This window comes from Triticum urartu, chromosome 4A, assembly GCF_056163025.1.
Source record: "Triticum urartu cultivar PI428250 chromosome 4A, HENAU_Tu73, whole genome shotgun sequence".
Taxonomy (NCBI): domain Eukaryota; kingdom Viridiplantae; phylum Streptophyta; class Magnoliopsida; order Poales; family Poaceae; genus Triticum; species Triticum urartu.
In genome coordinates, this window is record NC_141876.1 from 607676053 (window position 1) to 607690430 (window position 14378).

The window sequence follows — 14378 nt, forward strand, 5'->3', positions numbered from 1 at the left end:
AAAATGTTCATCATATATTTGAAATATTTAACGTGTATAAAAACATTTTACGCATGTATTAAAGAACGTACATCTATATTGAAAAGGTCAACTTGTGTTTGGAAAAAAGAAAAAGGGGAAATGAAAAGGCAGATTTTCTTTTGAAAACCCCAAAATACCAATAAAAACACATATAGAAATAGAAAAGACAAAAAATCATACGAAAGCTTTTTTTTAACCGGTCCATAAAGTGTCACACCATTCAGCAACAGGTTGGTTTGCATAGAGCTACAGCGTTAGACCAGCTGGTTTAGTGGAATAAGGCGAGATATAGATCGCGCGTTCATCTCTTCTCCCCTTTGTTCTTAAAAAAAAAACTTGTCCGCTGCTCCCAGAAAAATTAAAAATCTCCTCTCCGCGTCTCCGGAGCAGAAAGAAGGAGGGGAGCTCTCAAGAATGGAGGACGGGATCGGGTGGCTGGCGCAGACCATCCTGGAAACCCTTTCCATCCCGCAGCTGCAGGCGTGGATTAGCCGGGAGGGGCTTGGCCATGACATCCAGCTGCTCGAGTCGGAGGTCGAGATGGTGGACATGGTGTGCGCTGCCGTCAGGGACAGGGCCGCCGGGAACAAGCCGCTCGGCCGGCCGCTCGCCCGCCTCGAGGGCGCGCTCTACGACGCCGACGACTTGGTGGACGACCTCCAATACTACCGTCTCCTTGAGAGCTCGCCCGCCACAGGTTCATTAGGTAACCCTACTGCCTGCCTGCCTTCAGATCTACTGTACTTCTGTTAATATAGAATCCATTTTTTTATTTTTCTTCTTCTGTAGTAATCGGGTGCAATTACACGCCCATTCAATCTACAAGCGCCGGCTCCCCTTCTACAGATTCGTCAGGTAATCCTACTCTCTGCAGGTCAAATTGTGTTAATTCAGAATCCTTCCTAGTTTCACAAAAGGAATGGTAGGGAGTTCTGCCGAGCAGGACAGGACAATGCTGATTCCTATTTTTCTTATGGCACAGATAATGCTGACATGTTTGAGGCAGTGCAAGTCCATGAGGAATTGAGGGGAGATATTGGTATACATTGTAGGCAGGGTAGCAACAATCCCTCTGTGGTATGGGAACGCTTTCTGGTCTCCGAAGCAGATGGAAACAATAGGCCTGTGAAAGCCAAATCTGTTCATTGTGGCTCAGAACTGAATTGTGGACCCAAACATGGGGCATCAGGTTTGAAACACCATATCCATAGTGTAGGTTGTAAGAGTCAAAAAGAAGTAGCTGACCAGCCGCTAAACCCTTCAAGGTATTGCACTTAATCTGTGGATGTTATCAAAGATATCCTTTTCTAACTTGTGATTTTCGTGAGTTTGTCTTTAATTTATTCAACTATATATCCTGACTCTTTTCCTCAAAACACAACCAGTTCGGATCCAATTACCAATTTTAAAATGTTTTACACCTCGTTGGTCTCTCAAGAATTGAATTTGTCCAAATCCAATTTATATAATTTGAACTTGATTCTAAAAGATTCTAGTTGAATGGAAATGGAAGTTACACATTCTATGAAATTTCTCTGTTTACAATTCGAAACATCGTGTTCACACATAAATTTTGTTCGAAATCAAATAATTTCACCCACATTTTTACCACTATGGCTGGGCTACTTTCAGCTTATTAGTAGATCGAACCATACTGGTATGTCCTGTACGCTTTCACAAAACTTTGATATTTGAATTTTCAACCTTGCATTCACACTAGAAAATTCCCACGAAATTATTTGAAATTTTATGGGCACTGTACACGTTTAGATGAGCAACTTTGAGCTTATTTGCAGATCAATTTATGCAAATGGGTCCCACATATTTGTGCATATGACTTTTGTAAAGCTTTGGTATTTAAAGATTTCAACCTTGAATTACCCCCAAACAATAATTAATCTCTGACTATAGCTTAGGAAAATGTTACTAAATTTAGTTGCTAAAAGAAGGTTGGTTCAGTTATCAAGCCAACAATTTTGATTTGGTTTAAATTTATATGTAATTTAATTCCAAGGGATTTTCCCACCCTATGAATATTTATGTGGATGTGAATTTGTTCATTTCGGCATCTGTACAATTTGGACAACCTACAAATCTTTTTTTTCTTCTCGCAGCAGTGCTGATGTTACAGAAAATGGTGAAGAATTTGCAATTGGTGATTCAGGCAGCACAAAAAGGAGGAGAACAGATGATGAGTCAACACACAGGACCAAAGCTAAAACACACCTTTGGAACAAGCTTGAATCTTTGCATAGGATACAAGAAATAACACACTTGTTACAAGTCATATCAGAGGTTTTGAGTAATGTTCCCAAGTTTCATGGAACAGACTTTGTTGCAAGCTCAGATGACTATCGAAGTACAACACCAGATCAACACCTAAGAACATCAAGTGTTGTTCCAAGGAAAGTTTTTGGAAGAGTTAAAGAGAAGGACTACATCATAAAGTCCTTGACAGAAGACAAACCCGATGGTTATTTTCATGTCCTTCCTATTGTAGGCTCTGCAGGAGTTGGGAAGACTACTCTTGCTCAATTTATATACAATGATGCAACCGTGGCAAAGCACTTTGACAAAAGGATATGGGTTTCGGTGTCTAACAACTTTGATGAAGTGAGATTCTCAAAAGAGATCTTAGATTGTGTCTCTCAGCAAACACATGAAGGGCTGTGCAGCTTTTCCAAACTTCAGGAGGTATTAAAGATGCATATCACATCAAAGAGGATTCTGCTTATTTTTGATGATGTCTGGGATGACTTCAACCTCTGCAGATGGAACCAACTATTAGCTTCTTTGCAGTCTAACACTAAGGGTACTGTGATTCTTTTGACAACTAAAAAAATTGTCTGTTGCACAAACTGTTGGTACTGTTGAACCATTCAAGTTGTGGGATTTAGAATATGAGGATTTTTGGTTATTATTTAAGTCATGCGCATTTGGTGACGAGGACTATGAAGGGAATAAAAGTCTAAGCATCATTGGATTTCAAATAGCAGAGAAGTTAAAGGGAAACCCATTAGCAGCAGCAACAGTAGGGGGGCTATTAAGAAGGAGCCTTACCATTGATCATTGGAGTAATATTCTGAAGAATGAAGATTGGAAATCTCTGCAACTCAATGGGGGCATAATGTCTGCTCTGAAGTTTATGTATGATCAGCTCCCCTACCATGTACAACAATGCTTCTCACTTTGTTCTATATTCCCTGAGAAATATCAGTTCCTTGGTGAGGAGTTGGTCCAAATTTGGATTTCACAGGTATTTGTGAAGTGTGACCATTCAAGTAAGAGACTTGAGGAGAAAGGAATGGACTATCTAGCTGATCTTGTGAACTTAGGCTTCTTTCAGCAAGTTGAAAGAGAACAGACATATCCAGGCAGTCAAACTTGCTACATTATTTGTGGCCTTATGCATGATTTTGCAAGGGTGGTCTCAAGAGCTGAGTGTGCAACCATGGATAGCCTGCGGTGCTGTGAGATGCTGCCAACCATACGTCATTTGTCAATAGTAGGTGATTTTGGATATAGCACAGATCAGCATGGAAACATACGTCGCAATAAGAAGTTTGAGAAAAAAATTCTCACCGTATGTACATCACTGTGGAAATTGAGGACATTAGTATTAATTGGGCAGTATGACTTGTTCTTCTTCAAATCCTTTCAAGATATACTCCAAGAGGCACGTCATTTGCGGCTCTTGCAAATTTCTGTAGCATCTGCTGGTTTGAATCCTTTGCTGTGCAGTTTGGTATATCCCACCCATCTTCGCTACCTAAGAGTCGACGCTCCTAACGGGCTTGGGTCTTTGCCTGGAATTTTAAGCAAGTTTCGGCATCTTCAAGTATTACGTGTTGGCTCATACACTAATCCTACAATACCTGTCGGTATTGACCATATTGTTAGCCTGCGGCATCTTGTTGCAGAAGAGGGAACATACTCTGCCATTGCTAACATTGGTAACCTGACATCTCTTCAGGAGCTACCCAATTTTGTGATTCAAAATTCCAGTGGCTTTGACATAACACAACTTCAGTCCATGAAAGAGCTTGTACAACTTGGGGTATATCAACTTGAAAATGTTAAAACTTGGGAGGAGGCTTATGGAGCTGGACTAAGAGAGAAACAGCACTTGGAAGAGCTGCACTTATCCTGGAAAGTTCCCTCGTCAGATGATGAATATGGTAGGGACATGAGCTCTGATAAGGATTGGGTGTCAGCAGATGTTCTCGAGGGCCTTGAACCACACAATAACCTAAAGCATCTGCGGATATCTGGGTACAATGGGCATCTCTCCCCAACTTGGCTTGCAAACAGTAGCTCAGTTACCTGTTTGCAGACTCTTCATATAGAGGGTTGTGGAAACTTGGACATACTTCCATCTTTTGAACAACTTCCGTCTCTTAGAAATTTGAAGTTGATGGAAATGCCAAGTATGACAGAAGTATCAATTCCTTCATTGGAAGAACTGGTATTAATTCAAATGCCAAAGTTGGAGCGGATTTCCTCCATTTCCACTAGGGACTTGAACTCAAATTTAAGGGTTCTGAAGATTCAGAGGTGTCCTGCAATAAAGATCTTTCCTCTATTTGAGATCTTCCAGAAATTTAGAATCGAGCAGAAGTCATGGTTGCCCAGTCTAAGGGAACTCATTATCCATGGATGTCCTAATTTACTTGTACCACATCCCCTTCCCCCATCACCTACCATTTCCAAACTATCCATCGTCGATGTTCCAACACTCCCAAGGATAGAGGGATCATCTGGTGACACATTAACAATTGGATCTGGAAGTGAGGGCAATGATAACTTTGATCCTTCTTCGGTTATGATGACTATACTGGATTGCAAAATTTTGGCATTCCACAACCTGAGGGGCCTCAGATACTTGCGTATAGATGGTTGCCAAAATCTGGTGTCTATTTCATTCCCTGGATTAGGGGAACTTATTTCTTTAAAGAGTTTGGAAATATGTAGCTGTCGAAAACTTTTCTCGTCAAATTTTATGCCAAAGCATACCCGTGAAGATGTGACAGCTGCAAATTGTAATTTCCTCCCATCTCTTGTCACTCTCAGAATTAAGTGTTGTGGAATAGCAGGAAAGTGGCTATCTTTGATGCTGGGATATATGCAGGTCCTGGCGGAATTATATTTAGAAGACTGCCTGGAGATAACACAGATGGTGATAGAAGAGGAAGAAAACATTCAACCTTATGGTGTCTCAGTTCCAGTGGATTCATCATCAGGAGGTCCAGAAGACACATTGCTGACAAGCTCAGTTCAGGATGGAATCTTCTGCCTTCCTCTAAATCTTATGTCCTCTCTCAAGAAGATATCGATCCGGGAATGCCCTCATCTAGTATTTCCCGGAAACCACAAAGACTTGTCTAGATTTACCTGCCTTGAGAAGCTTACAGTTTGGGGATGTCCAAGGCTGCTCTCATCTTTGGTTGACAGAGATGGAAATGATGATGAGATGAATGGAAGATGGCTCCTGCCGAAATCACTGGAAGAACTCGAGATCCGTGGTGATTCACCGGACATGCTGCAGCCCTGTTTTCCGGGAAATCTAACCTGCCTCAGAAAACTACAAGTGTGGTTCAGCCCAAGTCTGAGATCTCTACAGCTGCGTAACTGCACAACACTGGAAGACTTGATAATTGGAAACTGTAGATCACTTGCTGCAGTAGAGAGCTTGCAATTCCTTGGCAGCCTCAGGTATTCCAAATTATTCAGATCCCCTGGCGTGCTCCCATGTTTGGAGAATCTTTCAAGGCTGGGCTATGCTTTATTCTCTGGACTAGAATGGCTTGTGGTCGATGACCCCTCTGTCTTTACCATGTCAGTCTGCAAGCAACTCACCTCCCTCAAACACCTAGAACTTGAAAATTGGGAATTTGTAACACTACCGGAATCGCCCCCTATGCCGACGGCCCCCGTCGGGATAGGCCTATGCCGACGGCCCCCGTCGGCATAGGGCCGTCGGCAACATATGTGTCGGCACAGCCAGGGAGGCCGTCGGCATAGAAAAGCCGTCGGCATATATGGTACGCCGACGGGGCCGTACATCTATGCCGACGGCCCTGGCCGTCGGCAACTATCACGCCTAACGGCGGCCGCCGTCAAGTCTGCCCAACGAATGGTCGCCACGTGGCACCACTATGCCGACGGCCAGGCCGTCGGCATAGATGTACGGCATAGTGGTGCCACGTGGCGACCAACCGCTGCTCTAGGACCAGGGCTATGCTGACGTCCTGGCCGTCGGCATAATTTGAAACTAAGCCGACGGCCAGGCCGTCGGCATAGTCCTTCATACAGAGCTCCTAGTAGCTGACACGTGGGCTCCTATGCCGACGGCTTGGCACAGTTTTTAAACTAAGCCGACGGCTAGGCCGTCGGCATAGGTGCCACGTGTCAGCTACTGGGAGCTCGCGCTAGCCCTATGCCGACGGCCTAGCCGTCGGCATAGTTTGCATTTGCTTTTTTTTTTCTTTTTTCTGTTTGTTTTCAAATCAATTCAATTCAAATAACAGCACATATCAGCAGATATATATATGATGGGATAGACATATAAAACACAACGGGATATCATCCGGCACCATCACAACAATATATGCATAAGCATCATCACACACAAGTCTCTAAATGAACATCATCACAACCAACATAAGCATAAGCATATAGAGAAGCACACAAGTCATCTAAATAATCATCACCACACACAAGTCATCTCCAGCATCGATCATCACCACACACAAGGATCATCGAGCACCACGGAGGTCGTCACCGCCAAGACGGCCGAAGCCCAGGTCGTCACTGCTAGCGGCAGTGCTACCGCCAAGACCGCCTCCACCTCCGCCTCCGCCTCCGTGGATCGGAGTGGTCGGGCTCCGTGACTCGGGAGTGCTACGAAGACCACCGCCAACGGTAGATCCACTTGTTCCCTGGATGTTGAAAAGACATTAACGGGATATATGACTGTGTTGAAAGGCATGACATGCTTTGGTGAATAGATTGGGGATGAACTAACCGGCGAGGGGCCAGCGTTCTGTGCCACAAACTCCTCAAAGCTCATCAGCACTGGTTGTGCTGGAGGGCATTGTGCTGGAGGGAACTGAGGCAGGCCGACGACCTTGCATAGGAAACCCACGCCGTCGGCCTTCCCCTTGCCCATGTTCCACGAACCTGCATTGAAAAGAGAAGAAGCAATTAGTAAATTAATGAAATGAAGGAAAAGGCATGATAATAAACACATTAATAAAAATGCATAAAAAGGCATATTCCTAAACTATAGAAAAAATACTTGAAACGTACATCTGCTAGAACCCATATGAATCATCACTGTTGTAACCTCTTTCTCGGTCCGTCTCATCATCACTATCAATCATATCATCTTCGTTGTCCGACGGAGGTGGAGGCTCTTCCTCGTCGTCAGCGTCTTCGTTTAACTTTTCTAGCATAAGTATGTCATTTTCATTGACAATGGTCTCACCATCATTCCGTGCATCGTCGACGTTTGGGTCCACATCATCATCACCCAATGGTCTAGCGTCATCGTTTCTAACCACATCATCATCATCATCATCAGGTTGTTCTTGATAGAACACTCCCTCGTATGTCATGGGGTTAATGTTGTAGTAATCATCTTCATTCGGGTCTGGTAGCTTACCATGTGGCGACACCTTGAACACAACTTCCCAACCCTTTAGATACACTTTTTGGCATGGGTAAGGCAGATAATATACTTGTGTAGCTTGGGTAGCCGCAATGAAGAGATCGGCTCCGGCATAGATGGTTGATGGTTTAACTTCGACCAAACCAATGGAAGGCGTATGTTTTACCCCCTCCTGCGGATCGAACCTTCAGCATTTGAACACAGGCAGACTTAGGGTCTCACGCCCCTGGCGGAATTTAACCTCGTATATATTTTGTACCCTTCCGTAGTAGTCTACTGAATTTTGACCGGGGGTGTACACTCCAGTATTTATAGTTTTGGGATCGGGGCGGCTGTTTTGGTGCTCCTCTGTATGGAAGCGATACCCATTCACATCATACTTTTTACATGTCATGACGGCAGGGTCAAAACCCATGGAAACCCATCTCAATTCATCATCCATAGATATGTTCGGATCTTTTCCCTACAAGTATAATGGAAATTGTTGCGTGCATTAGTTCGGTTAACTAATAAATGTTGAAGTAGGTATTTAATAGGGGAGTGCGGAAAATTACTTTCTCCATGAACCAAGCAACAAAAATTTTACGTCCAGGGTTTCCATGACGGAGAAGAGTAAGTGCCTCCGCCTCAGTAGGAGGATTCACTCCTGTCCATTCTTCTTGAACGAAATCACTAAAAAAAGATAAGCGGTGTTAGACCAGGACTAAGTGAACATGAAACATGATGATGTGGAAGACATAAAGGAATGGTGTAGTGGTATTACCTCATCCACACTTCCTCAACTTCCTTGATGTTGTGCAAGATATAGAACATGAGGTCCTCCCACTCTTGTCATGGCATGTTATAAGATTTCGAGGCCCCAGCCCTCCCACCTTGCGCGTTGAATAGATCGAGCCTGGGTTGATACTTGGGCTCTTCTATATTGTATCAAGGCACCTTGTTATGCAGATGGGGAACGTGGTCTGGATAGTATGATGTCCTGAGGTCTGACACCTCCTCTAGGATAACTGCCTCAGCTATGGAAGCTTCAATCTTAGCTTTGTTTCCACATTTCCGTCGGAGATGCTTGTTCTGCCTCTCAGGGCCGTACTGCCAGCGATTTTGCACAGGGCCCCCCAACAATACCTCGTTCGCGAGGTGCAGAATGAGATGTGTCATCGGAGTAAAGAAGCCTGGCGGAAAGATCTTCTCTAGCTTGACTATCAACTCCGGTGCCTTCTTATGCAATTTTTCAATCACCTCTTTACTTACTTCTTTAGCACAGAGCGTGCGGAAGAAATGGCTAAGTTCGGCAAGCACTCGCCAGACATGCTCGGGGACATAGCCTCGAACCATCACCGGCATTATTCGCTCAATCCATACATGGTAGTCATGACTCTTCAGGCCGGTCACTTTGCCCATTGAAAGATTGACTCCCTTACTTATATTCGATGCATAACCATCGGTGAACTTCAAAATTTGTTTCAGCCAGATAAGTACTTTTTTTTTCTGGCGGTTTAAGGACAAAGTCAGCATCTGGCTTGAACCAGTTTTTTCGACCGCCTGTGGGAGGCTTCATGTTCAGGCGTGGTCTATCACAAATTCTCTGTTGATCGGCTCTAGCTTTTACGTTATCCTTCATCTTATCAGGAATGTTGAGGATCGTGTGGAAAAGGGACTCTGCCACATTCTTTTCGGTGTGCATCACATCAATATTGTAAGGAAGTTTGAGGTCCTTGAAATAGGGAAGCTGCGAGAAGGGGGTAATGTGCGTCCAGTTGTGCGTCTCACCATATCCCTCGAAGTCTTTGGCTTTGGCTTTGGCTTTGCCTTTGACTTTAGGCTTGAGAGCTTTTAGCTGAGCAAGAACATCTGCCCCCGAAAATGTTAGAATCTCGGTTACTTCATGAACAACCCGGCCTTTCGTGAAGTTCTTCTTGTCTTCCCTGTCTGGATGGTCTGGAGGGAGGAACTGTCGATGCAGGTCAAAGGCTATATACTTGCCACCCTTACTCAGCCAAATCATTCGCAGAGCCTGCATGCACACTGGGCATGGCATCTTACCACTTGTACACCATCCGCAGAATAGAGCATAGCCGGGAAAGTCATGCATGCAATAGTGCAACCAAACTTTCATCAAGAAATTTCTCTGCAGATCCCGGTCGTATGTCAACCTCGGAAAGTACCAATAATGGTGCAAAGCATCCACAAGCGGCTGCATAAACACACCCAATTGCTTCCCCAGGTAGTCAGGCCCCGGAATGATGAGCGACAAGAACATGGTCTTCCGTTGCATTAGGGCACCGGGAGGAAGATTGAGCGGAATTACAAACACAGGCCAGCAGCTGTATGGATTGGACGACATACCATATGGATTCAACCCATCACCTGATATGGCTATTCTGACATTCCCAGCCTCGACTGCTTCCTCGGGGTATTCTTCATCGAATGACTTCCATGCTTCCCCTCCCGATGGATGTACGATCTTTTTTGGATTGTACCTTATACCTTCCTTGTGCCACTTCATCATTTTGGCAGACTCCTTCGTGATGAAAAGGCGCTGCAGACTTTTTATAAAATCGAGATACCGAAGAACCTTAACGGGGATGGTTAGCTGCTTTTTCTCACCATCCTCACCGACCACCTCAATGTACCGAGACGAACCTCACTTCCTACAGTACTTGTCATCCGCATACTCGTGCCTAAACAAAAGGCAATTCTTCGGGCAAACATCTATTTTCTCATAATCCATAGAGAGTGCCTTCATGATTTTCTTTGTATCGTACATGCTTTTCGGCAGTTCATGACCCTCAGGGAGGCTGTTAGCCCATACTCCCAGGAATGCTTCCAAGCATTTCTGGCTACAGCCGTACTCGGCCTTCACTGCAATCAGTTGCGAGATGGCATCCAGCTGAGATATTTTCGCACCCGCATAAAGAGGTGTCTTCGATGAGGCCAAGACCTCCAAGAAGGCCTTTGCGGTTGCCTCCGGCTCCTCCGATTCATTCTCTGAAGGTGTCACATTTGCCGTTTCTGCAACAATGACATCATCTAGCATGTCCCTGACCCCGTCGTCCTCATATCCATCGATGCGTTGTCGCATCACCTCCTCTCTACCACGGTCCTGCTCGGCTATGTTTATCGGCGGCATGTCAAAGTTTGGCATATATCCGTGCGTGCGAAGGTGCTCACTCATGTTCGTCTGATTTCTACGGTGACGTCTGGCACATTTCCGAGACAAAATTTCGGCAGCACCTCCCCGCTGTTCTCCAGATACACGTCTCGGCAAATAGCCGAGAGAATGTGCTCCGGAGAACAATGGGGAGGCGCCGCTGAAATCCTGTCTCAGAACGGGGTAGAACATGAAGAACATACCCAATCTACACATCCTCGGGCTGTCCATGGAAAACGCTGGACAACCCGAAAGAGCTGTGGTGATAAATATGCAATTGAATGCATATTTATCGATGCAACCCTTTCGGACGGGAGACGCCTAGGTTACGTCAGTTGACTTGAGAATGAAATCTAGTGATATGAAAAATTGGAGGAGATGGACTTGTAGCTCACCCTCGGCTGTAGAGGAAGTAGTTGAACAGCAGAGGGATGCTCAGGGGGACCAACGCGCCGGACAACGGTCACTCCAATGAAATGCGAAACCACAAAGCCTGCAAATTCCATCGCGGCAAAAAATTAGAACATCAGAACTCATAGAGCATATTTAGAACATTTAAACATGCATTCATTTATTTTTGCATCATGTAGGCAAAAAAACTAACAACATTAACAATATATTCATCATCGTCATCACATATTCATCATCATCATTATCACCTATTCGTCTAACCAAATTTTTTTACTACCTATATTCATCATCGTCATCACATATTGTAACGCCCCAGATGTAACTTCCCCAATTTGTACTCGAACTCTTGCCGTTTCCGGCGTTAAGTTATATTTATTTCTCGGGTTCGGGTCTCTGTCTTCATGTGTTGTTTTCGTTTTCATGCATCTCATATCATGTCGTCATGTGCATTGCATTTGCATATGTGTTCATCTCATGCATTCGAGCATTTTCCCCGTTGTCCGTTTTGCATTCCGGCGCTTCGTTCTCCTCCGGTGGTCAATTCTAGCCTTCTTTCGTGTGTGGGGATTAAACATTTCCGGATTGGACCGAGACTTGTCATGCGGCCTTGGTTTACTACCGGTAGACCGCCTGTCAAGTTTCGTATCATTTGGACTTCGTTTGATACTCCAACGGTTAACCAAGAGACCGAAAAGGCCTCGTGTGTGTGCAGCCCAACACCCCTCCAATTTGGCCCAAAACCCACCAAACTCTGCTCCATCCTCTAGAGCGTTCGATCACGATCGTGTGGCCGAAAACCGCACCTCATTTGGACTCTCCTAGCTCCACTTATGCCTATAAATAGCCCTCCTCCATTTTCGGATCTCTCTCTCCCTGAAACCCTAGTCTAAGAAAAAGTTCCCGATCCGCCGCCGACGGACGTGTCCGGAGCGGACCGGACAACGTCCGCCGACGCCCGCGCCCAACCGCGCGCTGCCATGTGTCACAGCCGGCGCCGCCCGCCGCCGAAGCCCGCCTGGCCCGCGGCGAGCCCGCTCCCGCGCCGCACCGGGCCAGAGGAGCCGCCTGCGCCCGCGCCATCTTCCCCGCGTCCGGCCGCCGCCCCGCCGCCGCTTGCCGCCTCGCCAAGCCGCCACACGCCGCCGCCCGAAGCCCCTCGCCGCCCCGCGCCGCCCTCCGCCGTGCGACCTCGAGCCGGCCAAGTTCCGGCCTAGCCCCGGCCTCCTCTTCTTCCAACTCCGGCGAACTTCTCCAACTCCGGCGAGTTTCTCCGACCGACCTCGTCCCGCGTGCAAATCTGGATCTCAGATCTAAAATCATCACGGTTGACTTTTTCTTCCCCAAACCCTAATTTTCGAGCATATTTTGACCGGCCGTATCTCCGCATCCGTAGCTCCATTTTGGACATATAGTATATCAAAATGTTCGTCTCGACGATTACATCATTTCATTCCATTGCATCATTTTCATTTGAGTTCATCTTGATGCCCGAAATGCTGCTAGAAGGAGGCTTCGTGAGTTAATTGTCAGATCTGCTAGTTCATCTTAGACTTTTGTCATTTTTGCCATGATTGTTGTGTGCATGATATGCCTATGAGTCCTTCATATGTTTTGTTAAGAATTTTGTCTTCTTTCCAGAGGTGCAACCCATGAATTTTTAGGATGTGTGTGGTGACTTGTGCAAGCTTGCAAAGAGAGGCACCCGGTAAATCTGTTTTCAGGGACTTAGTTGTTTTCACTAAGTCTGGGATTATTTATTTCATGATGCCATATGTTCAGCTTGTTTCCTAATGATCCGTGCCTCTTTTGAGGATGATTAGTAAGGGGCTTTTGTTAATCATGCCATGCTATATCCATCCATGTCTTTACTTGCAATGTTGGAGCACCCTAGCTTGAGTCAATCGAGTTCAACTTTTGCTTCGTTGTGAATTTGGGCAGATCGTTAACTTGTTTGCGATTTTGCCGGTGCTATTGTAGTTGATCCGTGCATGCTATGCCATTGTTCTTGCCATGTCTAGTTAGCATTTTGTGCCTTGTTAATGGATGTATGCTTGCCTTGCCATGACTTGCACCGTAGTGAGTGCATCAAGCTCGTTTACATGCCTTCGTGAGTTAAATTTCAGCATGTCTCAGTTTTCACTAAGTCTGAAAACTGATTGTATTTTATCTATGTTCATGGGCTCGTTAGTATATTTTGTGAACCCTTTTGGCCCCAGGTCACTTTGGGTCTTTTGTTAAGCTTGTTGAGTAGCTCCATGCCATGTTCTTACTTGTCTTAATCAGATCATGTATCATGTTGTTTTGCTGCTCCGAAGAGGGCTTCGTGATCTGAAATTTCAGCCAAGTGTTAATTTCACTAAGTCTGAAATCTGTTTTGCATTTGCGTTTTTGCCATGCTTGTTTGAACCTCATAATGGATGAATTAGACGTGGCTCAGTGCTAGTCTTTTGTTAAGCATCTTGTGTACATCCCTGCCATGTATTTTGTTGTCATGTTTGGTGGCTGTAGCATGTTCATTTCATCGCATTTAGATGCCTACTTGCTGTAGATCGCAGACCGGTGTCATATCTTAAAACGCTTGCCATTTCCAAACCGTAACTCCGATTCCAATGATCTTTATATCGTTTTCAAGCGATTTAATCCCCTCTATCCAGTGGCACACTTGGTTTTCCAAGTTGAGGTCAGGTTCATGCATTTCCTGTCACATCTTGCATTTTGCATCCTGCATCGCATCCCGCATAGCATACCATCTTTGCATCTTATTGCTTGAGCTTGCACGTGGTTGATTGTATCCTTGTTGCTTGTTTGTGTTGTTTGGGTAGAGCTGGGAGACGAGTTCGCTAACGAGGAGCCCGTTGAGTTTGCTTTTGAGGATTCAGTCAACTCTGACAGCTTTGCAGGCAAGATGATCATACCCTCGAAATCACTACTATCTTTGCTATGCTAGTTTGCTCGCTCTTGCTATGCCAATGCTACGATGCCTACCTTTTGCTTGTCAGTCTCCCAATTGCCATATTGAACCTCTAACCCACCATGCCCTAGCAAACCATTGATTGGCTATGTTACCGCTTCGCTCAGCCCCTCTTATAGCGTTGCTAGTTGCAGGTGAAGATTGGAGCCGTTCCT

General features: G+C 45.3%; 1 pseudogene across 1 annotated transcript in view; it reads left to right on the forward strand.

Annotated features, from left to right (window-relative positions):
* Positions 1 to 391: 391 nt before the first annotated feature.
* Positions 392 to 14378, forward strand: part of LOC147977261 (putative disease resistance RPP13-like protein 1) — a 30624-nt pseudogene continuing 16637 nt past the window's right edge. The window contains exons 1-4 of the transcript XR_015602311.1: positions 392 to 727; positions 811 to 876; positions 1004 to 1286; positions 2136 to 5914. The product of XR_015602311.1 is annotated as a putative disease resistance RPP13-like protein 1 (transcript). The remainder of the gene's footprint in view (positions 728 to 810; positions 877 to 1003; positions 1287 to 2135; positions 5915 to 14378) is intronic.